The following is a 10,915-nucleotide window of genomic DNA, read 5'->3' on the forward strand; positions in this document are numbered from 1 at the left end:
CTATCACAACTTGGACACCAGCACTATCAAGTAATCCTCTCATTCATTAAAAAAATCTACCTTCATTAAACTTCCAAATCTACTCCCACCTTTACTCAATATATGACCGTGTTCCCACTTTGAAAATAATATTAATAATAATAATCAATTAGAAGACAATTATCTCATCTTTGCAATAATAAATACAACAAACCTAAATCTCCACCTCCCCATTACTCCTCTCTCACTGTGTTATTAACAGAAGTATTTCCCTTTCTTCACAGGAACACCAACCAATCTTTATCTCCATTCATTCTGTACTGGGCTCTCTGGACTTCAATCCTTCAGTTGTTCCTCTCAGACTTTCCTCAAGATTTTTCCCACAAACCTTATGTTTTTCAAAATCTTGTCCACCTTAAAAATCAAAACAATACAATTTTCTACCTACCCTAAATCCTCCTCTATACTCTTCTTTCATAAACTCCTCAAAATAATTACATAAAAACTGTGTATTTCTGTGATTCCCATTTCCTTCTTCATATACTCTAGGTTATGGGTTAAACTGTTATCTCCCTCACCACCTTTCCTAAATTCACGTATTGAAAGCCCTTACCTCCAGGACCTCTGAATGTGACTTTGTTTGGAAATAGGTTCATTGCAGGTGTCATTAAAGATGGAGTACAGTGCATCCCTAGTACAGTAAGACTGTTGACCCTAAAAAGGGTGGGGGGAGGGGGAGAAATTTAGACATCCACATAGGCACAAGGAGAATGCCATGTGAAGTCTGAAGTCTGCTTCCACAGCCAAGGAATGCACAAGATTGCTAACAAAATACCAGCTGCTAGGAGAGAAACTTGGAACAGATTCCTCCCCAGCACCTTCAAAAAGAACATAGCCCTGCCACACCTCAGTATCACAATTCTTGCACCCAGAACTGTGATATAATAAACTTCAGTCATTTAAGGCAATCAATGTGTGATACTTCATTACAGTCTATTAATAGTCCCAGCAAAACAATGTACTATTTTTTATTTTGGTTTGTTAAACACAATCTGATCATTTATTCTTTAAAAAAAAATAATAACCCAAAACCTGTTACAGAAACTCCAGAGAATTTCTGCATTTATATAAACTTCATGAAACAGTTGAAAACCAACATAGAAAAAAAATTTTAAATTCTACGACTGTAATGAATTTATGTAAAGTACTTAATTCTATGATAATTATGTCTGTATTTCACTGTTCATAATTCCACATGCCTTAATACCTATTGTTTCATGTTAAAGCTATCAATATCCTTAATTCCTATTTTACGGATGAGTAAAGTAAGGCTTTGATTATTTATATTGTTATCAGACTTTTAATATTTCCCAAAGTCACACATTTACTAGATGCCAGAACTGGAACTAGAGTCCCAGTCTTTTGACTCAACAAATCCAAGGCAACTTTTCCTAAACAAACTCACTCTTTTCTTATTTATCTAGACCAAAACATCATGATACATATACTTCATGATGAGGACCAGTTACAGGTTTATGATTAAAGAAGTAAAATCAACAGCAGTGTGACCAAAGAGTTATAGTAAATGTATGTATGCTATGCTAAGTTGCTTCAGTTGTGTCCAACTCTTTGTGCCCCCAGGGACTGAAACTCACCAGGCTCCTCTGTTCATAGAACTCTCCAGGCAACAATATTAGAGTGGATTGCCATGCCCTCCCCCAGGGGATCTTCCCAACTCAAGGATCAAACCCATGTCTCTTACATCTGCTGCATTGGCAAGTGGGTTCTTTACCACTAGCACCACCTGACAAGCCCACTTTATAGTTAAACGGTGGGTGTTAAAGCTCTTAGTTTAAATGATCACAAGCTATTAATTCTCCAAGTATGATTCCAAGGAATATTAGTTCTATGATAGCCTCTTGCTTAAATAAAGCTCTCAAATCTTTTCTGCGATAGCCTTTTGCTTAAATAAAGCTCTCAAAATTATAAAATTAAATAGGTTGCTGTCGGAGAAGGCAATGGCACCCCACTCCAGTTCTCCTGCCTGGAAAATCCCATGGATGGAGGAGCCTGGAAGGCTGCAGTCCATGTGGTCGCTGAGGGTCGGACACGACTGAGCAACTTCATTTTCACTTTTCACTTTCATGCATTGGAGAAGGAAATGGCAACCCACTCCAGTGTTCTTGCCTGGAGAATCCCAGGGACGGGGGAGCCTGGCGGGCTGCCGTCTATGGGGTCACACAGAGTCGGACACGACTGAAGTGACTTAGCAGCATCAGCAGCATAGGTTGCTGTATTTTCTAGAAAGTGCTATTCTAAATTATTTCAACCCTAAAAATGAAGCCATCAAAAGAAATAGAATCTGCCAGCTTGCCCTTCCCTATGGATTTCAGATTTGATAGTCCTCACAATAATTAAACCAACTTCCCTTACCCTCTCAATAAGTAAATCATGGAAGCCAATTCTGACTCCATTATGGAACTGTTTCTTTGACTTGCTTTCATTGATTTTGTTATTATAATCATACAGAATGATTTGCTTCAGAGAATCCTGCCCCTCTGCCTGATCGTTAAACTAAAGTGCCTTTGTTCAGAACCCTGTCCACCTGTGGACGGCAGGAAGGAAGAAAATAACACATCCCATACCTGAGGCTTGCCAAAGGGGGCCAAAGAATTGGTCCTAAAATAGAGGGAAGAACGTGGTGACCCAAGGATGAAAGAGCAGATAAAACCAAAGAGGGTCTTGGAATGCAGCAACTGAAAAACCAGACCCTTATCATCCTTCCCTCCCCATGTTGTAACTATTAACAGATTTCAGGTCCTCCTGAGCAGTATAACCTGTCTCCCCTCCTACCCTACACAGTGAGAAGGTATTTGCCTTACTCTTCCCACAGCCAGTACACATGTCTCATCCAATCAGCAAATGACCCACAAGACACCTATCTCACTCCTTGTACCCTGAGTATAAAAATGGACTAAAGACCCCTGTTCAACGTCAGTTCTGCCTTGAGCTGGCCCACTGTTCTAACAGCATCTCCCACTCTAATAAACTTTATTCTCCTCTAATTCTGCCTCATTTCTGGAAATTCTTTTCCAATCCTCACTTGGTCCATGACATTTTTGATGGCCCATAGGGGGACTTGGGGTCTCCTCCCCCACCTCCTCACTTCTCCATTCTCATAGGGACCCTCTACAAACTGGCAAGTGCTATAGAAGCAACTGAGGAACTCTGGCCAGGGTTACCCTCTGGTGTGTTCCAAAGGCCCCACTGCTCACTGTGCCCCAGTAGCTGCCACCCAAATGGGTAAGGGTCTCTCCTTTAGACTCCTTTCTAACTGAGGACTAGGCCAACCAATATTGCATGGGCACAGGTCAGGCACTTAAAAGCAATTAGGGTGCCTGCCACATGAGGACTCCTGTGTGAGGATAAGGGGGACATGGAATGGATCAGGCCACAAGGGCATTCAGCCCCAGCAAGACAACTTCCATGCACTCCGTCAGGAACATAGTGGTTGAAGCAAAACAGAGACGATTGTCCCCTGGCCATGCCTCCCCAATAGGATAGTAAGGCGGATTCCTCAGCCTTCTTCCCTGTCACTTTCACTTCTCTTTTCGGTCTGGATTAATTTATGGAGCCTAGATATTACCTCTGAGCCATCCCAAGAGTGCCTTCCATGTTTCAGGAAATCACCAAATGGTGAGTCACCCAGGAATGTCTGTCTGCTGGGGTCACATGGTGCCTTAGCACATGGTTCTCAGGGGTCACCTCTCACTGCGGATGTGACTGTTGGGACGGTTGGCTATTGTGTGCTATTAGTCACATGGAGAGATCACTGGGACCAAAGGGACAACTTTCTCTCAGTACCCCCATTCTATGTCAGGTAAGCTAAGAGTGGGTTCTGGTATGTCCTGGAAGCCTTTCTCAGACTCACTCCTTGGCTACAGTCTCAGAAACTGGAAAATTTTGACCCTGCAAAAGGCATGGCCCAAATACAAACTGGGAGAACCCCCAAAAAGTGGCCTCTGAAGAGCACAGTAGCTTTGCCAAAAACAGAGAAAGGACTCAGAATTTCCTTATGTTCATTCCTTCAAAGCCCTCAGTCAGAATCCAGATTTGAGGGATTCATACCACATGTGTCTTTCTGTTGCCTCCCTATCTCCTGTCCCTCTCTCTTTCTCTCCATCAGATTTCCAGATGACCCCTACTCGACCTTTCATATCCACATGATCTCTAGGAAAGGATTCTGAGGTTCCCTTTGGTCCAGGTCTTTCTCCTATTTTGCAAAATCTGAGGGATCGAATTCACCCATTCCAGTCCATTTTAGTTCACTGATTCCTAAATGCTGATGTTCACTCTTGCCACCTCCTGTTTGACCACTTCCAATTTACCTTGATTCATGGACTTAACATTCCAGGTTCCTATGCAATATGGTTCTTTACAGCATCGGATTTTAGTTCCATCAACCAGTCACATCCGCAACTGGGCATTGTTTTCACTTTGGCTCCTTCTCTTCATTCTTTCTGGAATTATTTCTCCACTCTTCTCCAGTAGCATATTGGGCACCTACCGACCTGAGGAGTTCATCTTTCAGTATCATATCTTTTGGCCTTTTCATACTATTCATGGGGTTCTCAAGGCAAGAATACAAAGTGGTTTGCCATTCCCTTCTCCACTGGACCACGTTTTGTCAGAACTCTCCACCATGACCCACCCATCTTGGGTGGCCATACACGGCATGGCTCATAGTTCCACTTTTTCATCATCGAAAAAGCAAGAGAATACCAGAAAAACATCTGCTGCTGCTGCTAAGTTGCTTCAGTCGTGTCTGACTCTGTGCGACCCCATAAATGGCCTCCTACCAGGCTCCTCTGTCCCTGAGATTCTCCAAGCAAGAACACTGGAGTGGGTTGCCATTTTCTTCTCCAGTGCATGAAAGTGAAAAGTGAAAGTGAATTCGCTCAGTTGTGTCTGACTGTTAGGGACCTTATGGACTGCAGCCTACCACGCCAAAGTCTTTGACTCTGTGGATCACAACAAACTGTGGAAAATTCCTGAAGAGATGGGAATACCAGACCACCTTACCTGCTTCCTAGGGAATCTATATGCAGGTCAAGAAGCAACAGTTAGAACCAGACATGGAACAACAGGCTGGTTCCAAATTGGGAAAGAGGTACATCAAGGCTGTACATTGTCACCCTGCTCATTTAACTTACATGCAGAGTACATCAAGCCAAATTCAGGCTGGATGAAGCACAAGCAGGAATCAAGACTCCCAGAAGAAATAGCAATAACCCAGATATGCAGGTGACACCACCCATATGGCAGAAAGCAAAGAAGAACGAAAGAGCCCTCTTGATGGAAGTGAAAGAGGAGAGTGAAAAAGTTGGCTTAAAACTCAACATTCAGAAAATAAAGATCATGGCATCTGGTCCTATCACTTCATGGCAAATAGATGGGGAAACAGTGGAAATAGTGACAGACTTTATTTTCTTGGGCTCCAAAATCACAGCAGATGGTGAGTGCAGTCATGAAATTAAAAGATGCTTGCTCCTTGGAAGGAAAGTTATGACCAACCTAGACAACATATTAAAAAGCAGAGACATTACTTTGCCAACAAAGGTTCATCTAGTCAAAGCTGTGGTTTTTCCAGTAGGCTTGTATTGATGTGAGAGTTAGACTATAAAGAAAGCTGAGTGCTGAAGAATTGATGCTTTTGAATTGTGGTGTTGGAGAAAACTCTTGCGAGCCCCTTGGACTGCAAGGAGCTCCAACCAGTCAATCCTAAAGGAAATCAGTTCTGAATAGTCACCGGAAGGACTGATGCTGAAGCTGAAACTCCAATAGTTTGGCCACCTAATTGGAAGAACTAAGTCATTTGAAAATACCCTGATGCTGGGAAAGATTGAAGGCAGGAGAAGGGGACAAGAGAGGATGAAATGGTTGGATGGCATCACTGACTTGATGGGCATGAGTTTGAGCAAGCTCTGGGAGTTGGTGATGGACAGTGAAGACTGGCATGCTACAGTCCATGGGGTCACAAAGAGTCGGACACACCTGAGTGACTGAACTGACATGTGGGATCAAAACTTTCCAAACATTCTAAAGAATTCCCTTCTAACTTCTTCCTATCTCTCAGGGTGGGGATGAACCAAGCTTCCCCCACTCCAGCAAATTCACTTAACCCTTCAGATTCTTCTGATGGGCCAAAGGTCTCACTTCCCACCAGAGGGACAATCCAAGATTTTTATCAGCTGATCTGCCCCTGATATCAGATCAATTTGAACACTATTGGGTCTATAATTCAGGTATAAAACTATGACTACAGAAAAGAAGATGATTTGATGGCCCTGATATTCTTTAGACTCCAGAAAGAAATGTTAAAATGACATTTTTTTTCTTGGAAACCACAAAACCAGTTCTTTTTTGCATATGCAATCAAAAACAACTAGCTTGTTTAAAAAGCCTGCCTAGGGAAAAGCTTTAAAGTTAACCCTTTCCATATCCTTGAAATACACTGCCCACTTTGCCTGAGACCTCAGCCTTGGGCAAATTAGAACTTCAAGCCAAAAAAACAAGGCCAAAGAAATATTTTAAATCTCAGGCAGAAAACTACGAGAATCTGTCTGTCTGTCTGTCTCGATTTATGTATGTCTCAGTATGTGTCTTTTGTTTTTTGATAATATTGCTGAAGTTGTAAATGAGTTCTTATTTAATTGGCCTAAAGAAAAGTAAGCACTTACAAATCAAACAGTTCTAAACAACAACAACAAAATTATCCTAAATGAATTTCAGATTCACTTGAACTGGGAAATATTCAATATTAAATATCTAGTGTTAATGTTTGCTTGATAATCTAATATAGACATGTCTGGTGGTGGTGGTAGTTTAGTCGCTCAGTCATGACTGACTCCTGTGACCCCATGGACTGTAGCCTGCCAGGCTCCTCTGTCCAGGGATTCTCCAGGCAAGAATACTGGAGTGGGTTGCCGTGCCCTCCTCCAGGAGATCTTCCTGATCCAGGAATCGAACCCTGGTCTCCTGCACTGCAGGAAGAGTCTTTACCAACTGAGCTATGAGTGTCTAAGAGTCATTAATTAATATTAAGCATAATATTTTCATTGTGCCAAGTTTTATTATAAATTAAACAGGTTTATATTATATTATATTATTATGTATTGTATATTATATTATAATAGGTTTATTATAAGTTAAATAGGTTTATATTATATTATTATATATTATATTATAATAAGTTTATTATAAGTTAAATATTGCTATATTGTTATATCTGTTACAAGTGTGTCAACAAGAAAAGTACCTCTAGAAAAAAAAAATCCTAAAAAATGTAAATGAGACATGAGCTTTTAGATAAACTATTCAAAATAATTATACTTTAAAAATGTCTGTCTAAAATAGTCTCTCCAGATTTTGGTAACATGAATTACTAACATTGTGCTAAACTAAGTGATGAAAGTTTATTGAATACCTAGGTCATTTCCAAATAAAATAAGATTCTGAAACATTCACTACTTAACACTAACTTCCTCTTACACAGAAACTAAAGAGATTTTTGAGTATTAATGAACAGCGTTTGGTGCCATCCTGAGATGTTCTCTATAAGAAAGCAAATTTTTTTTTAGAAATTATCATTTCTAAATTTTATGTTCACCAATCTATAGAATGCTAATATAAAGGTCAGGTTTTGGTTGCTTAAGGAAAGTAGGATGTATATTTTGTTAATAAAGAAGGTATGAGGAGTGAAACTGCATTTTATGAAGGGAAAAAGAAGTAGTTCTGACGTACAGGTGGCTGTTTCAGGATAGGAAAACAAAGGTATGGGTACAGAAAGTCATAAGGAGGTTTCATGAAAAGTGGACTCCCAGAAAAGAATTTTGCACATAATACAAGTTTTCTTGCGATGTTGAACTGCCTTTGATAATAGATTTTAAGTTCCTTTACCTCTGAAGTGATCTGTTCTATGTTTACCTTTGAAATCTTTTGTTAACTTTGGCTAAGCGAATGACTATGTTTCACAGTGACTTATATGATCCTACCTGACTGTTATAAACCCTTTTGATATTTATTGACAAAACTTCCTAAATATCTTGACTTCTAGCTAACTTTGGGATGCTTCAGAGGGCACCTGAGACATCCCAAAGAGAGTTCATTTGACATGTTTAATTACACGGGGAGTATTGTTAGAAGAGTGATGAATCTTCTCAGGTTATATCATATGGTTGATTTTACTAATATAAATATCCCAGAAATTATGTGAAATTCATGAAAATCTGATATGTCCTGGTAAAATGTTGTCAGATATAATTCTAGTTAACATATTAAAGTGTTACAAGTCACAGCAATGACCAGGTTACTTTGTCAATTGCAATTTAATCAGATTTTAAACATGCCTTCTATGGTTTCATTCTGATGCCTTTGCAAGAATATTGCTACTTCAAGATGTATGGAAAAGACCTTTCTAAGATTAACCAATAAACAAATTTTGTTTGTTTGTTATCTGGTAAGCTGGTACCAGGCTGGAATTTAGTCTACTCTCAAAGTTAAGAGAACAAAGTTTTCTTAGAATGAAGCTTTCAATAACAGATTTTGAATTTCTTTGCCTTTAAGTGATTTATATTTGTTTTTTAAATCTTTTGTTACTTTGGTAAAGTAAATAAGCATTATTTAAGATTATGGTACATGTAGACAAGGCTCATTCTGCTTCTACAAAAATAACCCCTCATGGTTAGACTTTTGCTATCCTGACATCCTTAAAACATGGCATGGTCTGCTCCTAAATCAGGGAATTAAAAATGGGTGAACAATAGCTGTAAATCAAAGAGTCATGGCTATGGGAAATCCAAGACGGCCGCTTGGCTTTCCTGGGCTCCCTGACAAATCTCATTCTTATTTGATGGATTAAAGCCTACCCTGGCTACATGGTTAATGCCTTCATACTGACCAAAAAATTGTGTTTCACTTACTATTAAGTTCTAATTTTGTTAATTAAGGTCTGTGTTTACAGCAACTCACTTCTGAGCTAGTTCCTTGTTGTTATTGCTAAAAGGTTTAACTAAGTTATTTAAAAGGACACTCTAAGTTTGCTTCTAAAGCTTATCTCAGTAACCAGTCTTTGGATAAAGGTCAGATGCCCCATGATGTACAACCGGGAGATTAACACCTGGCTATAATCATTTACCTAAGCCGGATGACCTGGGGTATACTGTGCTATAGCTAATGAAAGTTCTTGACTTAAATTCTTGCTTGTGACCTTACTAATAACTGCTAGCTATATTATTTTCTATGTCGCTTGTTTCAGAAGATTGTTTCTTATGTTACCAAATGTGTGACTGAGCCTATGATAAAATGCTAATATGCAGTACCATATGAGATCAATGACTGTAATAAAGTAACTCTAGATATGGGAAAAGCAACAAGAGGGAATATTTTCCAGGACCAAGAGGCTAGTAAGACAGGTATGGTCCAGAGACTTTTGCTACTTGCAAGGTCTGGTCTAGTAACAATACATTGAGTGGCCTGTCAATGGAATCTTCGTTAGACCTGGGAATGAGCCTTCCCAGCACCACGGGACACAATGGTCATGAAATGCTCCAACGCATGGTCAAATATGTGGCTCTGAAGGGGCCTTACTGACTAGAAGTTGGCACTTGCCAGTTGCCTCTACAAAGATTAAATCATTACCACTGCAGGCTGCTGACCTTCAAGACCCCTTGAAAGGAGTTCAGCTTGGAGATCAGAAATAAGGCACTCTGTGTTCTGGGAAAAACCTGGAAGAACAAGCCTTCAGAAAGTCATATGTTTTGAGATAAATATTTTATGAGCCCAAATTCTTGCATCTTCTCATACCTAGAGAAACACTAATCTCACAAAGCAATGTCTAGTCCTGGTTCTCCTGAGGCTACCTCCTCAGCGATTTTCTACTTCTATTAATCTTTGGGCCATGTATCTTTAACTTTCTTGTTAAGTCTGTTTCTTCTAGAATACAACAAATTTCCAAGTGGTAGTACAAGAATAGTCCCTAGCCAACACCCAGACAATGCTGAAACAAGCTGACTTATACTTCTGTGAACTCTCGTCTCCCTCCATAAATCACCTGACAGAGAGCAGGCAAAGAGAACCCAGAGCCCAACGACACCCCTGTACAGCCTGAAGAAGTGAGAATGGTTATTGCCCCTTTTCCTTTGAGATTGGGTTCCCAAAGGCCTGAGAAGGGAAATAGGTAGATAGTTAGACATGAGTAGGGTATCAAAAGGGGCCAAAGAATTGCCCCTAAAAATAGAGGAAGGAATAAGGTGACCCAAGGATGAAAGACCAGATGAAACCAAGGAGGGTCTTGGAATGCAAGAACGGAAAAATCAGACCCTTACCATCCTTCCCTCCCCCATGTTGTAACTATTAACAGATTTCAGGTCCTCCTGAGCCTGTCTCCCCTTCTACCCCATACAGTGAGAAGGTATTTCCCTTACTCTTCTCCCAACCAGTGTACATGCCTCATCCAATCAGCAAATGACCCCCAAGACCCCTATCCTGCTCCTTGTACCCTGGGTATAAAAGTGGACTAAGGACTCCTTTTCGACATTGGTTCTCCCTTTGGCTGGCCCACTGTTCTAATAGCATCTCCCACTCTAATAAACTTTATTCTCCTCTTATTCTGCCTCATGTCTGGAAATTCTTTTCCAACCCATGCACAGACCACGACAATAGACACTCTCCAAAATGTAGCTTTATGTACCAGGGTACCTCTGATTCTGGCTCTATAATTTTGTTGTTGCTGTTGTTGTTTAGTCTCTAAGTCATGCTTGACTTTTTGCAACCTCATGAACAGAAGCATGCCAGGCTCCTCTGTCCTCCACTATCTTCTGGAATTTGCTCAAATTCATGTCCGTGAGTTATGATGCTGTCTAACCATCTCATCCTC

The sequence above is a fragment of the Bos javanicus genome, chromosome 23, assembly GCF_032452875.1.
Source record: "Bos javanicus breed banteng chromosome 23, ARS-OSU_banteng_1.0, whole genome shotgun sequence".
Taxonomy (NCBI): Eukaryota; Metazoa; Chordata; class Mammalia; order Artiodactyla; family Bovidae; genus Bos; species Bos javanicus.